This window comes from Sturnus vulgaris, chromosome 12 (genome assembly GCF_052056855.1).
Source record: "Sturnus vulgaris isolate bStuVul1 chromosome 12, bStuVul1.hap1, whole genome shotgun sequence".
In the NCBI taxonomy this organism is placed as follows: domain Eukaryota; kingdom Metazoa; phylum Chordata; class Aves; order Passeriformes; family Sturnidae; genus Sturnus; species Sturnus vulgaris.
The window spans coordinates 20,532,017-20,558,174 of record NC_142254.1 but is presented as its reverse complement, the minus strand read 5'-3'; the positions used below and the strand labels follow the sequence as shown (position 1 = coordinate 20,558,174).

Sequence of the window (26,158 nt, the reverse complement as noted above, 5' to 3'; positions counted from 1 at the left end):
AATCTGCTCTAATTTTTATGCTGTATGTGGAATGGCTAATCCCATAAAAGCCTCGCACCTTTTGACAGATGAAACGCTGCTGTTCTTCACTTATTTGAGCAAAATATTTTTATAGATGGTATTAGCTCTGTGGCTCTGAGGGTAATGCAGTCCTTACACGAGAAAGATCTTGCTTTGATCTGACAGCTTTCAAGATCCATTTCCAATCTTGGAGTTCCATTAAGTCTGTTTGTAATGGTGCCCTCAGACTTTTTTTCTGTTTATGTGACTCTTTGGGGTGTTAACGTTGCTCTGTATTTGAGTTCTCTTTAATAAACTGAAGGAATAATTGGGGTCAGGAAAGGAAATAATCATGTTAGAAGGTGCAGTTAATTATATCAGGTATTTTGGGCTCCAGAATTCTTTGTCTTGATTCTGATGTTTTCTTCAAGTTGTAGGATGTAGTGAAATTATCAAATCATCAAACTAGGACAGTGGGGCAGGGTAATGTGTGATGGTTAATTTTGGGAGCGTGAAATGAGTGTGGATGCAGGTTTGATGTCCCTGAGGGCTGTGGAGGATAGGAGGGATGGTTTCTCTGGTGAGCAGCCTCTTCCCTCTTCTGTGTCCATCCAGTGGGATTTACATGGTCCAACATGATTTAAATCGTTTTGTGTCCATCCTACGTGGTCTTGTGCCCATTCAGTGGGACCTTTGTGATTCTGTGTCCATCCAACACGATCAGTTTGGTTCTGTGTCTGTCCAGTGGGACCCTTCGTGCTCCTGTGTCCATCCTCCATGGTCAGTTTGGTTCTGTATCTGTCCGGAGGGATGTTTGTTGTCATGTGTCCATCCAACATGATCAGTTTGGTTCCGTGTCCGTCCCACACGGTCGTGGTGGTTGTGTGTCCATCCGGTGGCATCTCTGTGGCCGTGTGTCTGTCCAACATGACCCACATGGTCCCCGGTCCCCCGAGGATGGCACGGGAGCCCCATGGCTCAGCAGCCCCGTGCAGGGCTCGGGTGGGTGCTGGCTCTTGCAGGAGCAGCCTCCCCTCTCCTTCTGCTCCTCCTCCCTTGGGGCCCCGTGTCTGAGAAACCATCCTGGCTTTTCCTACCCCTCTCAGGGCTGGCTGGGACAGCGTGAGCTCCCAGGGAGGGCGTCTGCAGCCTCCATCTCCTCGGGTTTTTGCTGGAGTTCACTGCCTGGTAAGGTGTGCAGCTCCTTGCTGTATAGCTGCTGTGAGCAGGGGCTGGAATTGCAGCCTGGGAAGGCTGAGGGGTTGGGAGGCATTTCCTCACCGTAACCCCACGGGTGGCAATGCCAGGGAGAGAATTGGCTGCTGGAGTCAGAAGAAAGTGATGTGTTTTTTTGTTTTTTTTTTCTAGGTCAGGGTTGAAGGCACTGTCAGGGTGGTGATGTGCAGCATATATTACTGTCTGCATTGTCCCTGCCATATGGATGTGTGCACACTGCCCTTGGCATTCAGGCATTGAATTATTTATCCTCTCCAAATGTGGAGGCAGCCTTTCTTCCCCTGTCTCGAAGAAAACCAAACTTATCCGATGAGTGTTTTTAAAATAAACCTTCTGCTGTGAATTACTGCAGTGGCGGGAGCAGGGTATTGATTGTATGTTGCGTTTGGATTCGGAAACCAAAGGTTACAACACTGGATATCTTGTGGAAACACTGAAATATTTATTTTGCTGGTAGGTGCAAGTGTGTCTGTGCTGGTTTCGTATGTGGCTGAAATGCCATGTAATGAAATTTCCGGACTTGGAGAATGGAAAGGGTAGAAAACTTTGTAGTGTGTGTAAAAGCAGCTTTGTCTCAGCTGTGTGTGAGGCAATGGATGTTTTTCCAGGGAGAAGGCATCTCCTGTCCTCTTGTGCTGCGTTGGGTTTGTCGTGAATGTTGAGGTGGTCCTTGTTTGGGTGGTGGGCTCTGGGTCCTCCCTGAGGATATGGGTGTTGGCAGGGTGTCACGGTGGGGTGAAGGCTCGGGGAAGCACAGGCTGGAAGGAGCTGGCTCTAATTATTTTTGAGAGACTTGACAGCTTTGCAGAATAGAAAGGGTCTCGAATAATTTACCTTTAGAGCAGCATAAAGCTGCTGAAACTGTGTCACAGGCATGGGGAAGAATCAGAGTCAAGAAGGGAATGTTACCCTCTAAAAAATTCACCACAATCCGGAGGCAGCGTGTCCCTGAAGGCTCAGCAGCCAGAGGCTGGGCTTGGAAATACGGTGCTGCCCTCAATATCGGGATGTGAAATGAAAGGATGTGTAATTAGGAACTCCAAAAAAAAAAAAAAAAGGCATTAAATAGCTTTAGAGGTGAATGGAAGCTTCATTATTAAGCACCAACTGCTTAGCTGCAGTTCATGGTGCCTCTTCCTTTCAAATCACGAACACATGAAAGTGCTCCCCGCCCCCAGCCGGGGCCTTATCGGCTTATCTGGGCAGGAGTTCAGAGCCATAAAAACTATATCCTGCTTACACCTTCCAGCCGATCCTGTGACCTGGGCTGTGTAAACAAGTTGTACCAGGAGCTCCGAATGACTGGTAAGTGCCTGGGTTTCTGCAGCCTGGTTAGGTCCAGGAGGAGCCAAGATAAAGTTCCAAGAAGTTCCCCTTTGGGAATGGTCTCCTGATAGCTGCTGCAGGGAGGAGGAGGTGGCAGGGCTGAGATCCTGCTGACTGTGGCAGTGACTGTATCCCATGGAAAGCACTTTGGGATAGACTTTACACTCCGGGGCTGGTGTTTTCCACGTTCTGCAGGGAGGGATGGCTGTGGCAGATTGTGAAATGTCAGCCTTGTGGTAACAACACCGACCGGCGCTCCGCGGTTGCGTCAGGCCTCGGCTGCGCTGGAGATGTAAGCCTGTCTATAAATAATACATCCATATATCTTTGGATGGATGAGATTAGCCGTGGCAGTGCTGGGAAGAGATGTAGGTAATGCAGGGAAGGGGTTTGTGTGTGTGTGTGTGGGGACACAAACATCCTGCTCCTGGCTGTGCTCGGGGGGTTGGAATACCACCGGCTGCTCCGGTTACGGCGCTTGGCTGCTGCCCACCCCGAGCTGTCTCCCTGGTTTCATCTTGCAGCTCTGCACAGGCAAGATCCATTTATCCAAGCTGGGCTGCAGCAAGCAAGTTTGGGGATTTAGGGTGTGAAACCTCACCTTTCTCAGCAGCCCAAGGGTCCAGTGTGTGTGTTTGAAGATGAAAACCTGTTCTCCTTGAATGTTGACCTTTTTTATTCGTGTGGTTTCTTGTCCCCACATATAGGGGAATATGCTTGGTTTGGGAATTAGACTGGCTGGTGTCTTGCTCTGGTTTCACTCCTCGCCCATGGCCTGTCCTGGCACGTGTTGGGGTCCTGTGTGGTGGCTCTAGGCTCTCTGTTCCTCATTTTCCCAGCAGCCTGGAAGGTTTCTGGCTCTCCCAGGAGATCAGAGGTGCCCTGTGTTACTCAGCTGCTCCGTGGTGAATTCAGTTCCCTTCCCCTGTGATCAGCACTGGCACTGGGGTGTTAAACTGGTTCTGTGGTGAGAGACGAATTCCTCTGAGTTAGTCCAGGGAGGAGGGGATCAGACAAGAAGTCAACTTCGTGGCTCTTTCCTGGTGTGCTGAGTAGAGCTCCTTGGTCAGGGAGCTGGAGGCTGTAGTCTTAAAATGCTGAATTTAATTTCCTCCTCCTGTGCTCTGTCTGCTTTACCCACCAGGATGTTTCTTCTCCTTCCTCTCCATCCCTCCCCTCTCCCAGGAGCCTCATCTGATGGAGGTTCTGCTCTTGCCTTGGTCCTCCTCATCCAAGATTCTTGTCTCTAATTTTAGCTTGTCTGCCTTTCGAGGTCCCCTCCCGTCTGTTCCTGCCTTTCTCCTTCTCTCTGAGTTGTTCCTGCATCTTCCTCTTCCCTCTGGAGAGCTGGACCTTGTTTTTGCATGGTGGGAGGGGAATGAAGCTGTGGGTGTGTTGAGGTGAAGGCTCCTGGGGTGTGGGGAATGCTGGCAGGGATGTTTGGGGTGCTGTGTGCTCACAGGGAGCAGCTCCTTCCCTCTCCTGCATCTCTCTTGCTGTCTTTGCTTGGATCCGCTCTTGCAATCTCTCTTTTGTGGATTTATCCTGTGTTTTCTCTCTATCATGAGGTTATTAGTAGTGGTAGTGCTGCCCAGCAGCCTGGTGTCCCTGAATTTCTGCCCTTTTCCCTGCAGGAAAGCTGCAGGCTGCCTGGTTTTCCTTGGAATATCACTCCATGTTAGCATGCATTTGCTTACATTTACAGAGAAAATGACTTTTCTAACAGGAAGGCATCTGATACAGGTCCCCTCAAAGGGGTGTGGAGCCCGTCAGGGAGAGCAGGGAAGCTGGCCCTGGAGCCTGGGCATCCAGGAGGGCTGCTCATCCTGGTGGGATCCACCTGCTCCGAGCCCTGGGAGCACGGTGTGTGCAGCATAATCTGATTTGTGTCTGGAATATAAATCCTGGCTGTTGCAGACATGCAGCCTGGGGTTTTACAAGTTCTTTTGTGAAAACTGCATTCAGCCCCTCCAGTGTTGCAGCAAGGAGCTTCCCTGGAAACCCAATCCCAGCAATTAGTGAGGTTTGCAGAGGATCCTAGCAACTGCTGCTGGGGTTCCATTGGCAGGGGTTAGGTTTTGTTTTTTTAGACTGTTTATAGTTGCATTCTGTGCGTTGTATGGAGATACATAAACTAAAGCACAAGAAGTTCCACCTCTACATGAGGAAGAGCTTCCCATGGAGGGTGTCAGAGCTGCCCAGGGAGGGTGTGGGGTCTCTCCCTCTGGAGACATCCCAAACCCACCTGGATGTGTTCCTGTGTCACCTGCTCCAGGTGGCTCTGGATGATCTCCAGAGCTCCTTTCCACCCCTCTGCCTGCATATCTTGTGGAGGGGCCGTGGAGCAGCACTGAGCTGAAATGATGATGGGGAAGCTGATCCCTGGGGAAAGTGGAGCATGGAATATATTGGGTGGTGTGTAACTTTGGCGTTTGTGGGTAACCTGAGCTCACCTGTGAGGAGTTTTGTTACCCAGATACTCTGTGACCTGACTCGCTTTTGTCAACAGTGGCTCTGGCTGGTGGGGGAGCGATGCTTTCCACGAGGGTGGTTATGTAAAACCTTAATGCTCTGCCTTCTCCCAGCTCGGCTTTACAACGTGCGCGGGGCTCCGGCTGCAACTTCAAAGGAGGGAGTTTGCTTTATGGTTGAACCTATGAGCAGTTTTATGTGCAGGGTGGAGTGAACTCGTGGAGAAGATTGCAGTTTTCCCACTGTCATAAAAAGTTACGATGCCCATGATCCGAGCATTGTTCCGTAGGCGGAGGCAGATGCAGAGGTCAGTGGGGAGCGTGCACGGAGCGAGCTCAGATGTGCCAGCACACTGAATGCCCTGCTCTGTGCTCCCAGCTCTCCCAAACGCCTTCAAAAAGTGCCTTGTGCTCTTTCTGGGCCTTCCTAAGAAACCTGCACCTGTGTTACTTGTGGAACAGGCAGAGCATTTCCATGGGAAAGGAACTTGGCCGGGTGGCCAAGGGGGGGCTGTTTTCCAGGGCAGTATTTTAGACCCTGCTGAAAACGTGGCATTTCAGTGGCACAGACTGTGAATCAGTTTATAACCTCCTTCCTTTCTCTGGGCTTTTCTTTGGGGTACGAGCCAAGGGAGTTAAAAAAAAAAATAACCAAGTGGCTGCATCTTGACGAGCCTCATTCCAATTAACTTCCCTCATGCTCCAGAAGATAGATTCCCTAAACCGAGATGCATTCCCTAAAAAAGGACTATTCAGGCGAAGTGGAGATGGTGGGGGAGTATGATCAGCTTTTACAGCCTTAACTGTGGGCTTTTCTGAAAGTATTTCAGTGGCCTGTGCTGTCTTTAAACCCTGGTAGGGTGTAAGATTCTCCCAGCTGTGGAGTCACCACCCCAAATTCTGAGGTATAAAACACCTTCCAGTTCTCAGTAAGTTATAGCCGATTAAAATAAGTCACTATTCCAGTTTCAGTCAGGTCTCGCTAAATATAAACTTAACCTCTCCTTTAAACCTTTTTCTGCTGGGATGGGGAAGCATAAATGTGGTCTTTGTTTGCAGCCAGGAAAATTAAAGGTTCACAACATTCAGAAATGTGCGTTTTAGATCCTCTGAAAACCTGTTCCTTAAAGAATGTTTCTGTTTGGAAATAGGCAAAGACTTTGGGTGTTCTTCAGCTTGAAGAATTTTATTCTGATGAATAGACTAAAACTTAGGGGGAGCAAAAAAATACTCAGATTCTTCTCTTTGGGTGATCCATTAGCCGCTCCAGCTGCCTTTTATTTATTTTTGTAGACACATGTGTGAATGTAAACATTTTATCTGGAATGGCCTTGCAAATGTTCCCGCATTAACATATATTGTCATGGAGAATAATTTTCATTTAACTGTAATTTGCTTTATATTTTCCTGCCTGGTTGCCATGGAAACGCAGACGGATGTGGCAGGGACTCCTCACAGGAGCCAGGTTATGGATTGCCTCTCTAATGGACCTCTGTTAATCACACTGCAGCCTGCACTGGAGCAACCAGGGCTCTTTGCAGGAGACACTTTATTTAGATAAACTGTGAGATGCCTGTGCTACCGTAGCTTAATATTCAGAGTTACCAAGGGTGTTTTTCCTTTCTCCAGGAGTTTTTTGTCATGAGAGCTATGTATTATGATCCTGGAATTGAGATATATTTATTTAAATTTAATGTCGGTTAGACTTGATTTTCAATTTTCATTTCATTTGCTGTAATAGCTTAACTGGTAATGTTCTTTTCTGGGTTCAGTTTAAGATCTGGAACGCTTGAAACAGAGCAGTGAAACATTTGTTATCCTTATCCCTCTGCAAGAAGTTGACTTGCTTTTCATAATAATGTCTGTGCTTTTGTGTTTCCTTTTGGCTGCCAGCAGGTAGAAAAGGGGCAGAGATGGGTTTTGTTAAATTTCTTGCCTGTGGATTTTGGGTCTGTTTTACACCTCTTGTTTTTTGGCTGCCTTGTCCATGTCTGTCTCGTCTGCTGTTCTGACTGTGTGTCCAGGGAAGGGAAGGGATGTGGGGCAGGGTCTGGAGCACCAGGAGAGGCTCAGGGAGCTCAGCCTGGAGAAAAAGAGGCTGGGAGGGGCCCTCTGGCTCTGGAGGTGTTAAAATATGTGTAAATGTGGCACTTGGTTGAGTGGGCTTGATGATCTCAGAGGCTTTTCCAAACTGAACTACCCTGTGATCTCCAGGATTATCGGTGCTCAGATTCCTGACGTTTTAGGATGCTGATCTCTGCCTTTGTGTTGGGTCCTTGGAAGGAGCTGCCTTCTAACTACTGAGATTAGAATCCTGGTGGCATGGGTTCAAACTGAACTCACCAATTAACAACTGATTCATTTTTGGTTAATGGGGATGAGCTCAAGGAGGGAAAACCAACCACCCAGCATTCTTTGCTCTGGGTACTTTGATGGCACAAACCTCAAATTGTAACTTAGAGAGATGCATTTCATTTGTGTCCTGAATCAGAGCCCTCCAGATGAATTTTTGGGTGGGTTTTAAGGGGAAGTTGTTGTGGCCCTTCCTTTGCTGCTGGTTGTGGTCAGACACCCATGGCTGGTTACGTAAGGCCGGATTACTCCAGCACGTGGATGCTTCCCCATGCATATGGTCTCACAGTTATTTCTTGGTACTTTACAGCAGGAATTGGGTAACATTTTGTTCTGTAATGCAGGATGAAGAAACCCAGCATGTTTTTCTGTAATGGCGTATAAACAAGTAGTGTAACATCCTATTTCAGGCGTTTGGAGGAGGAAGGGCTCAGGAGGGGAGGCAGGGCTGAAGCAAAGCTTTATTTTCCTAGACCTACACACCAGATTTTAGTAGCTCTGCCTTCGGTGGATGCTGGGAGTGTTACAAACGAGCTGGTTTTTGAGGTGTGTAAGCTCAGTTCAGTGGGTGCTGTGGGTGTGGAGGAGCCTTGGTTGTAGAGGTTAGCTCTGATCCCCTCTGCATTTCTGTGTCTTTCACCAGGTGATGTTGGTGCTCTTTTGCTGCTCACAAGGGGCGAATGTGATTCACAGTCTAAAGCCAATCTAAATTTAATGAAAGTCTGAAAAATGGCTCAGCTTTACTCATGACTTTTGGGTCTTGTGTAGGCTTTTTTTGCATTTTTCCTTTACTTTTATTTTTCCTCTCCTTTTCTGCCTGTTGTCCCATGAATACTCAGAATTGAGCATTTGTGTTCCCCAGTGGCACTTTTGGGATTCCCAAATGCACCTGTGCAGGTGGGTAGGTGAGGCCATCTCCATCCAGGCAATGTCATCTCTGAGCTCTTGGATGGGACAGTCAGATTACCTGGCAATTTATGAAACAGTGAACTCTCTAATTATTGATTGCTCTCTAATTCATAGTGTTGATTACACTTCATTCCATTTTTTGGATTCCCGGATCTGAGGCAGTGATCCTTGCACACCTGCCAGGTGTTTTTCCCAAAGGTGTGTCCCTCCCTGAAGGGTTAGTGATGAATGGCATTGTTGTAGGTAGAAGGTAATGTGACTAAGTCACCTTCTGTGGCCTGGGAATGGACTCCTGCACCTGGTAATTGGGTTAAACATTGGCTCGTGGTAGCCAGGGGAGCAGAGAGGTTTTGGTGGCCATTGAAGTGTTTGACTGCCTTGGAAGCTTCACTTTGAGGATACTCTTCATCAGGAATTGGAGTGCCAGGACAAGGAGGAATGGCCCCATGCTGCCAGAGGGAAGGGTTAGATGGGGTATCGGGGAGAAATTCTTCCCTGTGAGGGTGGGCAAGCATTGGCACAGGGTGCTCAGAGAAGCTGTGGCTGCCCCTGGATCCCTGGAAGTGTCCCAGGTCAGGCTGGATGGGGTTTGGAACAGCCTGGGACAGTGGAAGGTGTCTCTGCCCATGACAGGGGTGAGACTGGATGGGCTTTAAGGTCCCTTCCCACCCAAACCATTCTATGATATTTTTCAGGTTCACTCACTTGGGTTCCAAAATCAGCTGATGCTGCTTTAGCAGCACTCATAGAAAAGTGTTAATTGCAGATAAAACATTATAGAGCCAAATTGTTGTTCTGCTTCTTGCAGTCTCGTGGACATTCGAGTTGACTTTGAGCAGCTCATCACCCCACGTTGTGCAATGAGCACAGCTTGGAATTTATCTTTGTTAATTGTGCCAGAGATCTAGGAGGAAAGAGCACTTTTAATGCATTGCTGTTCCCCAAAAATGGTGCAAATCAGGATGAGCTGGGGGGGGGGGGGGTGGGGATGGGGAGATTAGAGGAGCTGCCTTGTGTGCAGTCGTGGGAAGAGGGATTTCTTCAGGGAATGGGTGAATTGTTTCCTTCTGCTCTGAGCAGCCTCTTAATGAGCTGCCCTCTCCAGGGTGCAGAGAGATGAACCTCCCATGGCTAACTCCAGCCTGGGAGGCTTCCACCACATCGCTGCCTTCGGATCCTTGGAGCTAAAAATACATCCATGCTGCACAGCAGACTCCAGGCACGTTAATCTGTTCCCTTTAGGAAGGAGACTTGTGGTACTGGATGAACTACTGTGGAAATTTTATTTTTGCTGCGCAGCGTTACCAGCTTTTTCTTCTTCCAACGGAAAAATGTCGTGGAAATCATTGTTCTGCTTGGAATTCCCTCTCTGACAACAATAGCCAGCAATGGGGTGGAGTGCTTTGGAATTGTTTAGTGAGGAAAAGTTTTGGAGGAGCAAACTCTCCCAGGCTGCACTGGCTCCGCCACGTGATTGCTCTGTGCTGCTCAGGCTCCTGCAGGAGCGTTCCCACCACTGCTTTTTGGGTCATTTCTGACCACTCCTGGCTCTTGCAGCACAGCTCTGGGTTGCTCTGCCACCTTCCCCCATTGAGCTGGGCTCGTTTGGTTGTAATTCAGCACGGTTTTTTTTGGGATGAGGAGGAATGAGAGCCTGCCAGGCTAATAGTTCAGAGCACTCCTGCAGTTATTGCAACCTCTGAGTGCAGTGATTCATCCCCAAGGCAGACACAGCTTGTGCCCTCCACACCTCCCTGGAGCTCCACCATGCTCACACCCTGTGCTCCAGCCTTTCTGGGATGCTGCTCTTCCCTGCCAGCCTTTATTCCCAGGTAACTTTGGGAATATTTTAAGGCAGCAGTAACGCCAGGGCTGCTTTACACACAGCACAGGGGGCAGGAGCTGCGTTTTCTGCCTGCTGTTGAACAGCTCAGTAGCTGATTTTCTCCACGAGTTAGAACTTGAATTGGTGCTGTTGGTGCCGGTGGGGTGTTTGAGGTCTGGGATCCAGGCTGACTCGCTGTGAGCGTTGCGTAAGCGCGTGGAGCTCTGCTCTCAGAGCTTTGTTTCCTCCTTGGCTTTTGCCTCTCCAGCTATTTAACATTCAGAGTGTATTTTCCTCCTTTGATGTTTGGCTTACCTTGACAGGCTGGGAGAGCTGGGCTTGTTCAGCCTGGAGAAGAGAAGGTTCTGGGCAGACCTTAGAACCCCTTGCAGTGATAAAGGGGCTTCAAGAGAGCTGGAGAGGGAGTTTGGACAAGGGCCTGGAGTGGCAGAACAAGGAGGACTGGCTTCAAACTGAAAGAGGGAAAGATTTAGATTAGATATTAGGAGTAAATTTTTGGCTGGGAGGGTGGCCAGCCTCTGGCACAGGTTGCCCAGAAAAGCTGTGGCTGCCCCTGAATGTGTCCAAGGCCAGGCTGGACAGAGCTTGGAGCAACCTGGGACAGTGGAAGGTGTCCCTGCCCGTGGCAAGGGGTGGCACTGGATGGGCTTTAAGGTCCTTCCAACCCATTCCATGATGTTGACACAGGAGCTCACCTGCTCCACCAGGCTCTGTTTTCCCTGGATGTGCTGCTTCTGCTGCTGCTCATTAGCACAAGCTCAGACACAAGCTGCTCAGACAGCCTAAACCATTTGTAAGGAAACTGTCTTTAAAATATGGATGGCATTAGAGGGACTCAGGCTTAAAATTAGAAACTGTTTATGATGCACAGTTGTAGTTGTTTACCTTGAACCATAATTATCTTATTTCCTGAGTTAAAAACGTCACGTCAGCTTGCCGAAGCAAGATTTGATGACAAAGGAATTGTTTTTAGCCACCAGCAGAGCAAAGAACACTTCAAAATGTGTGTCTAAATATGATTTTATAACCTAAAGTATACCACACTCAGGATTTTAAATTGGCTCTGGAAGTTGCGTGGGCTTATGGGTCGGCCATTTGGCCGGGGATCAAGGGACTGGGTTTAATCCTGACTCCGTCCTTTTGTCCTCTGAGCGTTTTCCTTGCCACCTTCTGTGCTGTTTGTTTGGATGGCTCTGTGCTGGAAGGGAGGGCTGAGCCCTTTCCCCGGGTGGTTGTGGCCGTTCCTGGGGTGTGGGGCTGTGATGCTGCGGGGGGCGAGGCTCCCCCACCCTCCAGCCCCTTCCAGCACAGAGCCATGGGCAGAGGAACATCAGGAATTTTCTGCTGGCCTGGCACGTTCAGCTCATGTATGGACAAGCTCTGGAGTGACCCAAGAGAGGAGCTGGGCACCAGCAGCTGAGCAGGGACAGAACTTGCATCCCTCAAGCCCCTCCGAGCAGTTGGGGCACCTCAAGGGGCAATTTGACTTCCTTATTTTAGCACTGTTATTATTACTGTATTTCCTTATTTCATTATTCAGCAATGCTCTCTGATCCCGTGTGGCTGAGCTGGCCTGTGCCCTCCTCCCACCCTTTTCCAGCCTGGATTTCTGTACCCTGAGTGAGATGGGAGCTGCTCCTGCCTTACCTGTGCCTGGTGCTGCCAGGATGCTCCTTTCTCCGGAGAATGGAAAGTGGGAGGGGAGCAGCTTCTTTAATGATGACAACTGCTACTTAAACCTGTTCAGGGCTTAGAATAGAAAGGGAAAAAAGATCAGTGGAAGCTGTAGGTGCTTTCAATGTATGTGGGATTTTTAAGGAATCTTTTTATTCTGACCTTAACTTGCCAGGCCCCAGACAATAGGGGAGGGATGCTGTGTGGAAATCAAGGAGGTGCTTCCTTTCAGCTCTTTCTTTGCTGTGTAATTTGAGGCGGTTGTAAGGCACTTGTAACTCAGGAATTGTAGACTTGAGCACATTCTACAATTACATTTTTCATGTTGCTTTCTGGGGACCTCCTGGATTGTCCAGCCAGGTAACGGTGTCTGATCCTACATAACTGGGTGTGGGGCTGCCACCAGCATATTCCTAAAAAAACCCCTGTATTTGAGCTGTTGAAGTGTCTGATTGTAACATTTCTGTCACAACAGAGTTTTCTTGGCTAGGGACGTGATACCGAGCCTGCTCAGGAACCACTCCATGGATGTTTGCTGGGTTTTTCCCTCTGTGACAGAGGCTGCCTGTTCTTGAAGGCTCAACAGTGGCTTCCTTGACTCCTCCTCGGCTAATGAGTGTGCTTTAAAATGGGATGCTTGCATCCTTCTCACCAGTCAGCCTTGGGAAAGGAAAGGAAATAGTTCAGGTATTAATAGTAACCTGTATCCAATTTGCCACAGAATTACACGGATGCAAATGTCTGGGACTGCAGTGGTGACAAATGTGTCTGTCTGTCACTCCTTTCTTTTGGAAAATGGTATTTTTCTCGATGTATTAAAGCTGAGCATGGAGTAAGAAATGCAGTTTCATTTTTAAATCGAGTGGAGCTGGTTGTGGCCTAGTGGCATCATTCACCCTCCTGCTTCCCTTAGGAGGAGATACTGAGGGAATTGAGTGGGATTTTGTGGTGAAGTCACAGGGAGAGATTCAGTCTGGGGAGGGCAGGGATGCATTTGTCCCACCTCACTCGTATTTAGGAGGAATGGAAAGGAGGAGGAGCCTGAACTGTGACAGCAGCTGTGAGCTCATTTTAAATTATAGCTTTTAATTCCATAGAACATCCACCCTTCTTGCCTTCACTGAGACAGTGAAGTTCAACATTTTGGAGCTTAATCCCCATCCCTGGAAGTGTCCAAAGCCAGGTTGGATGGGGCTTGGAGCAGCCTGGGGTAGTGGGAGGTGTCTGTGCCTGAGGTAGGGCAGGAACAAGATGAAATTTGAGGTTCCTCCCCACCCAAACCATTCTGTGATGTGTCATCACAGATTCTCACCTCCCCTAATTCACTGGAGATCTCCAAACAGCTTGGTCATGCCCGAATTTAGGAATTCTGTCAGCCCCACTTGCTAGGGACTGTGTTGTCCATGTCAGACTTTCAATTAAAACACTTAAAGCACAATTTGTTTTCCCGGGAATCACATCTTTCCTGCCCTCTGTGCTTATTGCAGTGGGACAAATTAAACCTTGGGCTCTTCAGCCCACACAAGTGTCTGTGTTTTTGGGGGCAGTATCAGCTTATTTTATATTTTTTATCAAGTAACACAGACAACACAAGCTTTAAAAACTGTAGATCTCAGCATACATCTTATCTGCAGGGCAAAATAAAGGAACTTCAAGAATTTATCACCTACTTTCATTCCAAAAAGCCATCTAATTAAATTTTACTTGATGCTACAATTTTGTCACAATCAAGCACACTGAAAGGTGGGTTTTTTTTTTTTTTTTTTTTTTAGGACTAGTGGAATTCTCAGTGTGCTTTGGCTTTTCACTTGCTGCTGTTTGAGCATAGTTGGTTTGTGATTGCTGCAGGAATATTCGTAGCCTGTAGTGCAAGGCAGGTCCTGGAGCTCACCCCAGTGCTGGGAACCTCTCTGAAATGGGTGGGAATGAAATGTTTTGCTCTGTGTGTGTGCCTGGACATGGCTGTGCTGGGAGCCCCTGATAGGCTGCAGGGAGTATTTATCTCTAATTTATGTGAATTTCTTGGAAACAACTCTTCATCCCCCTTCAGATCTACAGAGCAACACCTTCTTGTTTTCCTCTTCTTTCTAGAGAGTCCTGAGCTGCATGGAGTGGTCTGAGGGTGCTTTTCCAGGCTCCAGAGGGAAATTATCCCAAATGTGGTGATCAGTATTCCCTGTCCATCCCTTGAGGGGCCAGGAAAGTTTTCCTGCTGTGCTGGGCATGGCTGTCCTGGCTCTCACTGGGATGGGATAGGCAAAGCTCCAGAGACAGGGATTTCGGTATAGGTGGCACATTTTCTTCCCCAAACTCCAGCAGAAGGAACCATGAATATATTTATGGAAGACATCTGTAGAGTTTGTAATGCTGCTGCTTGTGGGTTCTTCCCCCACTCCCCCATCTCCCATTTTCTCAGGTTCTGGAATTACAGTGGGATTTTAAGCATTTTTCCCCATTTCAGAAGGTGAAAGCTCTGTCAGGCTCTGACACCGAGCTGTGCCTATGGAGTGCATTTGAAAACACTTCCAAATTTCCCCTCCCTCCAAATTTGCTGCACTTGTTCCCCCTTGATTCTGTATCAGAGGTAATGGAGCTTATCTTGAGAGCAGGAGCTCTGTGGGTCTGGGGTGCTCCCCTGGGTGTGTTTGCTCTGGAGCCCTCAGAGGGATGCCTTATTGAAATTCTGTCTCTTCCTGGAATTATTTTGAGGGAAGCAGATGAGTGCTGTGGAAAAAGGTTCTCTTACTCCCTAGAGATTTTTTTTCATTCAAAAGTTGGTCTAAACCATAATCTAAATCTCTAATATCCTGTGATGCTGCTTAGTCCTGGATCACCATAAAATCTGAATTGATGCAAGTCTGACTTGGGATCCAAATAGAGCTTCTTCCTTCAAAGAAACACTAATGGTGGGCACTTACTTGTGGGACATTTGCCTCTGGATTTTCTGGGATGAGACAGCAGCAGTGGCTTCCTTCCTGCCCCCTGTGAAATGGAGATTTAAGCAGAACCTTTCTGCATTATTGATCAAATTTAGAAACATTGAGGTGTATGAAATGACTGAATCTCAAACACATTTTTCATGGGGACCCTTGCAGTGGATTCTGCATCTGCACAGAACTGGTTTATTCCTTCAAGGAAGCCAATTCCCACCTCGCTGCTGGGACCAGTTGGTGTTGCTGCCACATCCCAGCTGCTCTGCTGTGAAGAGTCTATAGCTAATGTCAGTATTTTTCAGGTCACAGCTTGGGATTGTAAAGCATTTTCCATCTTCAAATACTAATTTCTGTGAAGTTACAAGATACCCTTCTATTAAGGAGGTTTGAATTATGTAATACCCATTTTTTTGGATGGAATGCTGGCAGAAGTTGCATGCTGTGCTCTGAATGTGAAGTCCTGATCTGTGTGTGGGTGCAGCAAGAATCACTAATTTGGGGAGGTGCTGAGGGACCTTGTGGTCAGTGCTAAAATCAGGGCTTGGTGGGAAAATCTAGAAGTTTAAACATTTATAGATTTATTTGGGTGGAACCGTCTGCTTACTTGGAGTTTCCAAGTTGCTTTGTGTTAACAGAAAATAAAGTATCCCAAGTCTTGAAGGACTGAACCTATTTTAAACCAGAATGTGGCCACCTCGAGCAGGTGATAATCTGATGTATGACCATTTCAAGGCACAGGAGGACCAGTTTGTTCCATTGTTGTTTGTGCAGTGACCACGAGCTCAGCAGGGTTGGAGCCTTGTCCATGGTCAGCCCTGCAGGTCCCCAGGAGGGACAAGGACAGTGATGATACTTTGTGAAGTGACACATCTTCACCAGCTAAAGCTAAGAAAATGGGATGGATAGATGTTTATTAATGGTAATGTGGCTTTTGGAAGTGGAGTTGGGTTTAAATTGAAATGTTGGATTCTGTGCAACAGGAACGTTGTGTGAGTGACCCGACCACGTAGAGCCAGTGAGGCCGTGCTGGGCATCTGCCCTGGAGTATTTGCTGCATTCCTGAGTGATTTGATAACAATTTCATTTAAAAATGGTGCCATGTTCCTTGTGAAAATTACTTGGCTCACGTGTGGTCGCTGTTTCAGCGTTAGGATGCTTTATGTATGTTTATATGTGAGCCAAGGAATGAATAAATTTGCTGTATGTGGGCCAGCAAGCAGCTGTAAATAGACCTTGAAAATGGTGTATCAGTGTCCTGGGACTGATTTCTGTAGATTTTTGGTAATTTTGGTCACAGATGATCACAGTTGTTGCCTAGAGAAGCTGTGCCCCATCCCTGGAAGTGTCCAAGGCCAGGCTGGGCTGCTGGAAGGTGTGCCATGAGAGGGGATGGAATGGGATGAACTTTGGGATCCTTCCATCTCAAACCATTCCATCACTGTGTGACAGTCACTGCTGTCAGCAAGCAGCACTGCTGCACTTCCAGACAATGCACTTGGAAGTTCAGCTGTTTTTTTCCCCCCAGTTTCTCTTATTGCTGTTGAAATGCTAATTAGTGATGTGACTGTTACTATGGAGAAGATGATAAAAGGAGCAGGGGAATCCTGCTGGAAAAGGTGCTGTGCAAATACTGCCATCCTGCTCCATAGGGCTGCAGTTCCCATCAGGGGATCCCTCAGTGCCCCAGGGCTCCTTGGCCTTGGAATAACCCACGAGGTAGCCATGTGTCTGTATCTCCTTTACTCTTCTCAAAGAAAAATGCCAGAAAACTTCCATTTTGCTCATCTGGAGAAGTTTACCTGCTGCAGGATTCCTTTCTTTGAGTCAGGACCCTGGGCTTTCACATCTTCCTCTGGGTTTTGGGGTTTATTTTGGCCTGTTCCTTTTCACTGAGGCTCCCAAGACTTGCCTGAGCCCAGCTGGAAGCAGCTCTCCCCTGGATGCAGCTGCATTGCTCATCTGGACATCTTCCCTTTGGCTTTTCTCATTGGGGAGTGAAAGTTTCCCAAAACAAACACGGCTCTCCCAGGGTTCTGATCTCCTCCACTGTGTCTCAGTCCCAGCTGGCCTCAGAGGCTCTCCTGGATGGTTTTTGGAAGGAACCATCCCATTGGAAAGCAGCTGTCCAAATCCAGCTACATCAGAATTGTTTGTAAGGTGACGAGCGGTGGTAAAGCATGAAATTGTCACGACAAGAAATTCAGATTTTTTTTTTCGCTGTAACTGGAGGGAGCAGGGGTTGGTTGCTGTGTCCCTCAGTGTGGTTTGCAGTGCTTAGAGATTGGATGGAATATTTGGGGAATTTGGCAGAATGTGGAGCTGGCAGTTCACCCTTCCACCGTTTCTGGTGGAACAGAAATGTTATGGTAGATGAAATGGTAAAACATTCCTGGTTTTAGCAGACCAGAATAAGATCCCTGAGACTGGGGAAGGCCCAGTGCTTCAGGGTGCTCATTTCCATACCTTTGGGTCCCCCACCATCCCACTGAGCTCCTCCAGCTTGGGAATGGTGAGCGGTGCAGGTTTTGGGCTTGGGATCTGCCAGCCCTTTCATGTGTGCCAGTTAATGAATGTAATTCCCCTTGGCCTTGGGTGCTGAGAGCTCCTGCTGGTTCCTGCCCAGCTCAGAAATTGCACTTTGGGAATTTCTAGCTGGAAAAACATCCTTGAAAGTACAAGAGCTGGTTAAAAAAAAAAAAATCAAGTTAGAACTTTGTAATAGATCCAGTGCTATTCAGAGCAAAGGTGTGCTTGAAAAGAGAGGCTTGTGCCACGGATAATTCCACAAGGCTTGTTTGGGAAGGTGAATTCCTGGCACAGGAGCTCTTTCTGGGCCTGCCTGTCTCTGGGTTTGGGGGGTGACACGCCCTCATTTGTAAATAAAATACCTCTGAGCCCACCCAGATGGTTAGAGCAACCTTGAAGCAGGTGATTTTTTTAAAAAAAACCTATTATCAGAAAGTTATGGAAGAGGGTGGATGCTTGGCCGAGCTTCCACTTTTTCCTTTATTCCTCTGTTTGTGCAGGGTTGTTATCAGGAAGTTTATTTGTGGATTAGGCAAGGGATTGTACTTGGTAACCTTCATGTACTCAAATCCAGCCTGCGTGTATTGAATAAAATTCACTTGTTTTAATTTTCTAATGAACAAATCCCTGTGTTTTTCAGATTACACAGCGTTTTTGGGACACACCTCTGTTGGATTTTAATATATGTCCTGTGAAGAACAGCTTTCAACTATGGAATCGGTAAATATTGACTTTGCTTCTGTCCAAAATTTCTGGTTTATTCCCTCACAAGTGCTTGTGTCTCTGTTGGATTGTTTGGCTTTGACTTTTTAAAATGTTTTTCTTTATTTTCTGAAATTTGAAAGCAAAAATTGCAAGTTCTACGGAATATATAAGGGGTACTAACCAAGAATATTTTGGGAGTTGTCTGCAGTCCTGAGATGTCTTTTTAATTTTAGATAATTTTGAATATAGCAAGTTTTTCTCTGACCTCAGTGAAATAAAAGTGAACTTTCCTGCGTGGGCAGTTCCAGCACAGGTTTGCCCAGCAGACTGTGCAGCTTGTGTGCTGCTGACTGCTGAGTATTAAATAATACCACAGTCCTCTTTCTTTCTCTTTGCTTTTCCAAATGTCTTGAAAAAACCCAAAGTCTCTTAAGTTTCCCAGTGTTACGTCTCCTTGTGATTAGCCTAATGGAAACAGATGGCACCTACGTTTCATTTTGGGCAGAGAAACCTCCCAATCTGCTGAGACTACAGTTGGATGCAATGTTAGGATTCAACTTTTTGGGAGCATTAACAGATGCAGCAATAACAGGCTGTGGTAGAGTGGAATTTAGGGGGAAAAATGAGATTTTTTTTTTTTTTTTTTTTTTTTGCCTCTGTTTTGTGCGAGAGGGTGGGAGAGGCTGGTGCTGTCCTGGAAATGTTGATGGTTTGGCTGGAGCTGGACACGGGGTTGTTCTGGCTGGTTTTTTTTTTTTTTTTTTTTTTGGTGTGATGGGAGCTGAGCTGGATGGGCTCAGGGTCACCCCCAGCATGGCCAGAAATCCTCTGGGGAAAGCTCCCAGTGGATAATACAGAGTGTGGCTCCTGCCTTGGGGCCCTGGGTCCTTGGCTGACCTCTGGGATTATTTGTGATGAGGTTGTCAGCACCATAAAGGCTGGTGCTGGGGAGCTGAGCTGCTCGGTGTAGTCCAGCCCTGCTCCATTGCAGGCTGTCTTTTGGTGTCTTTTGTCCTGGATTTTGAGGGGAAAAAAAAAAAAAGAAAAATCGTTGTGTTTAGCATGGCCGTGATAATTTCGAAGTATTCAGATGGAGACAAGATGTTATTTCAGCTTCCCCTGGTGAATATTAATAGCAGGAGAAGCATTTCACAGTAAGACAAAGCAGAGCAGGCATTGGTGACTCTCCTGGTGCTGTTAGGTAATTAAAGTGTATCAGGTGTGAGCCCTTTTCCTGGCGTGTGCAGGAGCTCTGCCCTCCTTCCTGGCAGCTCTGCAGGGTCCTGAAAAACCCAGCTCAGCCCTGGCATCAATTATAAATCAGGCTGGTTGCTGTTTGCTGCCTGTTTTATTTCACAGCTGGGGACAAAGGTTTTTCCTTCTGAGTTTTGGAGAAGGTGGTGTTTGGCTTTTTTGAGTGCAAGCTCTCCTTTTCAAACCAGAATAACAAAAACTTAACCAAAATTCAGGTGTGTTTGCACAGCCCTGTTTGGAAGGGCTTGCTTGAAGCAAACCAGGTCATCACAGAGTCATGGAATGGTTTGGGTTGGGAAGGACCTTGGAGCACATCTTGTTCCCTTCCCTGCCCTGGGCACACCTTCCACTATGCCAGGCTGTTCCAAACCCTGTCCTGCCTGGACTTGGACACTTCCAGGGGTGGGGCAGCCCCAGTTTCTGTGGGCAGTGGGGTTTGCTGCTCTTTTTGCTGTTGGCAGCAGGAGTGGCTGCTCCACTCTGGGCTTGTCCTGGCCTTTGGTGGCTCCCCTGCACCCCACACCATGAGCTGGTGCCATCCCTGTGTCCCCAACACCTTCCCAGGGATGCAGAGGGGTCAAGGCTTCCTGCAAGCAGCAGCTTTGCTGGTGGCTTTGGCAGTGGTGTTTCAGGGAGCTCCTAATGAATATGCAGGTGTGGGATTAAAGGGATGAATGAGGAGCAGAATTGCTTTCCGAGCTGCAGCCTGACCTCTCCAGAAGGGCACGATTGTAAAGCCGAGGCCTGGAGTGGAAAAGCAATTACAATACAAGCTGCCAGGATTGAATTGTCCTCGGAAAGTCAGATGCTGCAATAATGGGAGCGTTGTTTAGGTGGAACGTGACTTCACTTAACTGCTCGGTGTTTTTCTATTAATGCTCTTAAACGTGTTCACATTCAGGTCTCACTGCTCTGGGGGAAATGGAGCTCACTATTCCACCAGGAGGATATTTCTCTGTAGGAAGTGTTCTTCTGAGCTTGCTGCCTTTTTTTCCCCATGTTACCCCTCCCAGATTAGAGGGGCTGGAAGATAACCCTATAGCAGTGCAGTGCACATGGATCCTTTAGGGTGCTGGTCACTGTGGAGCCAGGGAGAGCTTCCCGTGGGGTCCTGGGCTACAGAAGTGTTTGTTGGCTTTTGGGTTGAGTAGCTGGTGTGTTATGAAGCAGGGTCTGGAGAGGGGAAGCTGTGTACAAGGGGAATCAGTAGTCTGAGAAAGCTGGGATTGTTCAGCCTGTGGGAAAGGAGGCACTGGAGAGACCTTCCAATGGCTCAGGGGGATCCAGGAGAGCTGGAGAGGGACTTGGGACAAGGGATGGAGGGACAGGACACGGGGAATGGCTTCAAACTGCCAGAGGGCAGGGTTAGATGGGATTTTGGGAAGGAATTGTTCCCTGGGAGGGTGGGCAGGGCTGGCACAGGGTGCCCAGAGCAGCTGTGGCTGCCCCTGGATCCCTGGCAGTGCCCAAGGCCAGGTTGGAATAACCTGGGCCAGTGGAAGGTGCCCTGCCCATGGCAGGGGTGGGAATGAGAAGAGCTTTGAGCTCCCTCCCAACCCAAACAATTCCATGATTCAATGCAGCATTAGAGAAGCAGAGTTGTGTGGCTTGTGGGTTTGCTGACTTCTGCTGGAGCTCTTTCTCTTGGAAAAACAGATTTTTTTTTTTTTTTTTTTGGAAGCTCCATCAAGCAGCTGGGTGGCTCTCCAGGTGTGGGTTTGCCCGGATCCTTTCAGCAGAGCCAGTTTGGGATTGTTGTGCTGTGTGGGGTTGGTGGGGAACAGCCCAGCTCCTGCTCTGTCCTCCCTGTGTGTGTCAGGTGGGTCTGCAGGACCCTCAGGAGCAGTAAATGTTCGTGTGGTCTCTTGGACAGCACTGAAGTGACACAGTCTAAATTTAACTTTTAAACCCCTATTTTCACTGCCAGCAGAGGTTAAGCAGAGGTGGCTTAACTGTGAGCCTGGAGTTCTTTGTGGGTCAAACAAGCCTTGAGTTTTTGGACACAAAACCCTGCTGAGACCTACAGGAAAGAGCTTTAAATCCTTCCCCCCGTCCCCGTGAAAAAGCTGCTTTTTCAACTGTAATCTCAGCACAAGCATTTGCTTTGAGTGGTTGAATTGCTGCTTTTACAGTTCTCTGTATTTTCCTAGAATTTGTTAAATTGCCAACGTTATTCACATGGCACTTTTGGCAGGTGCCACCTACATGCCCTCAATTTGAAGGTACCTTTCAGGAGCAGTGTAGGTAGGGAGGCTCCTCTCTTGCATGTCAGATGTTGGAGAGCGCAGCACTTCCATTAATTCACTTTCCCTGACCTTTCCACTGCTAATAAGCCAAGCTGGAGCACAATGCAGCACCTTAATGAACAGACCTGAGCTGAGCAGGGGCTGCTTTCAAAGATGTCTCGCTTGACTTGTTCCTTGGGTGTAATTTTGGTCCATTTATTCACCGTGGCACACACGGGAGTTCTTGGTGAGAGCAACCCACGACCAAATACAGCCCTTTTTCTCCTTTCTCTGGTGTTTAGAGCTAGAGAAAACCATGTCAATAACTGCTTGAAAAGAAGCAAAATGGTTGGTTGGGCTTTTTTCCCGAATCTGCTTGATTTTGAATAATTTTATTCTCTGAGGGACTATATTGTGACCAGAAAAAATCCTCATTTTTAGAATAAATATACTTTCGAGTTAGGATTTTGTAGATTTATATCAGCTAATGTAATATACACTGAAAAATGCACACTTCTGGGTTATGATTTTGCAGATTAATATCAACTAATGTGTAATGTACACTTAAAAATCACAGTTGCATTTAGGAAGGAGTTCATTAAAACAAGCAGACAAGTTCACTGGATCATCATTTCCAGTAACTGCCAGCCTGTTATTTCCCAGAAAAAAACCTCCTGAGCCACCCAGCCCGGGTGACACAGGGAGGCTGGGTTTTTGGGGATGGGATCTGTCGGTTTCTTGACCGGTTCCTTCTTCCATTGTTGTGCAATGGTGTTCCTGGGTGTGACCTCTTGGGAAAGTAAAAGTGCTGGGGGGCAGGTTGTGGGGTGGTGAGCGAGGGTTTGATTTATTTATGGGTGTTCCACAGAGCTCTTGAAAGCTGTGGCCTCCGCCCTGAGGAAGTGACACCGGCTGGGAGTGGAGTGGCAGCGTGACACATGACAGGGCTGCAATCCCTTGTTTTCCAGAGGTGTCCATCACGCTGTGATTAAGTGCAGATGATGCTTTTGGCAGCAGGAGGTGTGCAAGATGTTCCCACCTCTGGAGCTCACGGGGAGGACCTTCTGTCTTGCTGTAATTCTGGAATGAAGCTTGGGATGTTCTTGCTCCCTCCCCCTTGGTGTAGGTAATGGTGATCCTGGTTCAAATCTCGAGTTCTTTCAGTGAGGGGAGTGGTTTTTGTGTTTAGGGAATTCATGCCTGCCTTGGGAATGCTGGGGGAGCTGCAGGTGGGAAAGTCACTGTCCAAGGATCAGGTGAGCTGCTGGACACCCTGTGAGGTGGGAGTGATTTGGGAATTGTGGCTCAGAGGTGGGAATTTATGGAAACCTTGTATGGAGGGTGATTTGGCCAGGCCACCTGGAGTGTGTGACACAAACAGGGAGCTGCAGCCTGGTCCTGGTTTTGTCATACATGCATGGAAAAGTGGGAAATGGTTATTCCCAGCAAAAAGGCAGAAGTGATGGATCTGCCTCACTGATAGCCCTTGGAAGGGGATTTCTGACAAAACCAGGAAATAATTCTGAAAAATAAATCTGAAATGTTGGATTGCCCCATCCCTGGAAGTGTTCACAGTGAGACTGGATGGAGCCTGGAGCAGCCTGGTCTTGTGGAAGGTGTCCCTGCCCATGGCAGGGGTGGGATGGGATGAGCTTGAAGGTCCCTCCCAAGCCAAACCTTTGTGTAGTTCCATGCAGAGTGTGGAGATGGGAAGCAGGCATTAGCCATGTTTCTGTTTCCTTGGCTAAATTCTTGGCAGAGCTTTGGTTTTGGAACAAGGGGAAAACAAGGGCTGAGCTTTGCTGGCTCAGCCTGATTCCTTCCTGGCTTAACAAGATGCTTGAGGACTCATTCAGGTGTTCCAGCAGTTTTTTTTGCTGCTGGGTATTATTCCCTGTTTTGTGGTGGTTTGCTGGACTTCTCCAGAGCTCCAAAGCTGAATTGTGTTTAGCAGATTTCTGCTTCAAGGAGTGTTTTGATCTTGGGTTGTGACTGGACAAGGCTGATTGTTTCCAGTTGCTGGAGACGTGCAGGAGCTGGGAGAGGAGAAGTTTTGGGAGTTTTGCAGGAACCTGTGGATGTGAAGGGAGTGAAGGAGCTGTGCCCACCATGGCAGAGGCTCCTGGGGGCTGGAATTCCCAGAACTGCTCCCTGTGCCTGGGTGTTTTGGGAAGCTGACACGCCTGGCTGCAGCCTCAGAAGTGGCTTTGGGTTGTTGGACAAACACTGCGAGCTCTGCTCTGCCTCAGAGCTGTTTCATTCCCCTTGCCACAGCCCTGGCTCATCCCAGAGCAGGCAGATGGCTGCAGGAGCTGCCTCGGGGTGTTTAGGGCTGGCACAATTTTGGGGGAATGAGGAAAGTGGGGTTCTGGAGCTGTGGGACTGGCTGAGCCTTGGCTTTCCCCAGGAGCAGCGTCTCAGCTGCGACGTTTTTAACTCTTGAATTTGGAACAGACTTAGCAGCTCACCTTTGGGGGTGGGAGCTTGGGAGGTTGTCAATACTATTGCCTGGAACCATCTGTTCCTACCACTAAGTAGCTGCAAAAAATCAGTAATTCATTCCTTTTTTTTTTTCTTTTTCTTTTTTTTTCTTTTTTTTTTTTTTTTTTTTGAGGCGCTTGGGTGTAAATCTTCTCCCTTGTTATTTTTATGGGCTCCTTCATTATGGAAGACAAACATCTCCACGGTGCTGGAACCGACTTAATCTTTCATCTAAATTTATTTGAAAATTCAATCCCCTGTTGTTATCAATATTAGAGGTTACTTTGGAGCACAGCAGCTATTTCTGGGGAGCTGGGTGCATGGGGCTCCCTTATCAGCCAGGAATGTGCTTGTGGAACTTCACCTTTCTGCATGAGCCTCTCTCAGAGGAGCAGGGACAGCAGCCATGTGTATGAGTTATTTTGGGAAATCGCCACTGTAAATGGATGCTGTGTTTGCTTTTGTAAAATTAGTCATGGAGTCCTATTTTTCATTTATTTTTGCTCCAGTGAATTAACAATCCTAGCTCTGGTGGTGGTTGTGGTGAGGCTGTGCTGGTGGCTCTCGTGGGGCCGTTATGGGAACACCAAAACCATTGATTGTAGGACAGGCCACTGCAGTTAAGCCAGGCTGAGATGTCACTCCTAGGCTCAAACTGCAAAAGCAAGATGAATTGATATCACATAACTGTCAGTGTTTTCCAGGAGCTCCCAAGGACTGGTGGTGTTTTCATTTCAGGTGGTGACACCAGAGGAACCTGGGCTTGGTGTCCCTGCCCATGGCAGAGGGTGGAGATGAGCTTTAAGGTCCCTCTCCATCTGTAATTCCATGGTTTTCCTGCCTGAGGCCTGGTGTTTGTTGGAGATTTTACACTCTTCCTTACTGTGTGACTGAGTTGAGTTTTCCAGGTGTTTATTTTGGTGGTTATCTAAACTCCAGAGTGAGCACCTGAGGGTTCTGTCGAGCTGACGTCCAGCTCTCCCAGCATTACCCCAATGGCAGGAACTGGGTTTTGTCTGCTCTGAAAGAACAGACAGGTTGGATTTTGGTGGAGTTTGTGTGTCTGGACTCAGTGTACACGAATGTGAAATTACAGCCACCAATTCCTTGTGTACCCTTAGAAAATGTTAATGCTTTCAGACCTCAGAGGATTTGGGGAAAAGTTGTGGTTCAAAGTTGTCATGTGCCTTTCAGAGAGGCTGGGCTCCATGGGGCAGAGCCAGGTGGTTTTCAGAGCTTTGTGAGTGTCCTGAGTTTCTTTGCCTAAGATTTAACCTCCATTCTCAATTTCCTGGGGGTTTTGACACCCAGGTTATTTCCCAGTTTTTGGTGGAAGATGGGAGGGCAGCTGCAGAACTGGATGTGTTCACTGCATGTGGCACCTCCAGCTTGGAGGTGACAAATACTTGAAGGAATTGCAAAAATGAGAGGAGTTGGTCAACTTGATGGATGTGAGTGGGTATGATGGGAGGAGTTCTCTGATTTTTATCCTTTTATATAATTTTTCAGCTGTTGAACAGTGCAAGGATTCAAAGGTCAGCGTTGAATAGCTCTGGTTATTCTCCACTGGTCCTAAACTTAGTGCTGGTGTCATATGAGAAATTTACTTTCTTTTTATGTTGCACAGTCAGAAGAAAATTATTTTGTTGTCTTCAGTAGTTTTTACCTCATTCTTGTAGTCTTGCCAATATCCTGTAGTTGTTTTTTGCAGGAAGCCTTTCAGTGTTCTCTTAATTGGAATTAACTTTTGTAAGAGAAATGCACGTTGAAGATAATGTAGGAAATAAATATTCAGGGAATAAGTTAGTGGAAGGACTTTCACTGGAGAGGTTTAAGGAGAAGTTTAGGGTCATAATAGGAATAGACCAACTCTGCTCCTGAGTCCTGTCTGTGAATTCCTGTGGAAGGGCAGCTCTGATCTCTGCTCTGGTGACCAGGGGTGTCCTGGGTGATCCTTGTGGGTCCCTTCCCACCCAGGATATTCCATGGTTCTCTGATTCTCTGATTATTTTGAGTAACCTTAGAGACTGGTAGAGAATCTACTTGTTATTGTCTGGTAAATTATCTTCATTAACATAATTACACAGTCTTAATGCTACATGGAAGTTATATGGAGTCAAAATCAAATAGCAACAGGTAGTAAATAATTGGGCAAAATAAAAACAAGAAAACAAATAATGAAGAAAAATAATCATGTATTCTTTTCCTGTCACCAGCCAG

At 47.5% G+C, this 26,158-nt stretch overlaps 1 protein-coding gene across 1 annotated transcript in view; it reads left to right on the top strand.

Moving 5' to 3' along the window:
• The window catches only part of ANKRD11 (ankyrin repeat domain 11), a 127,160-nt gene that overhangs the window by 4,523 nt on the left and 96,479 nt on the right, over positions 1-26,158 (top strand). The window contains exon 2 of the mRNA XM_088172141.1: positions 17,914-17,993. The gene's annotated coding sequence lies outside the window, so the exon portion shown is untranslated. The remainder of the gene's footprint in view (positions 1-17,913; positions 17,994-26,158) is intronic.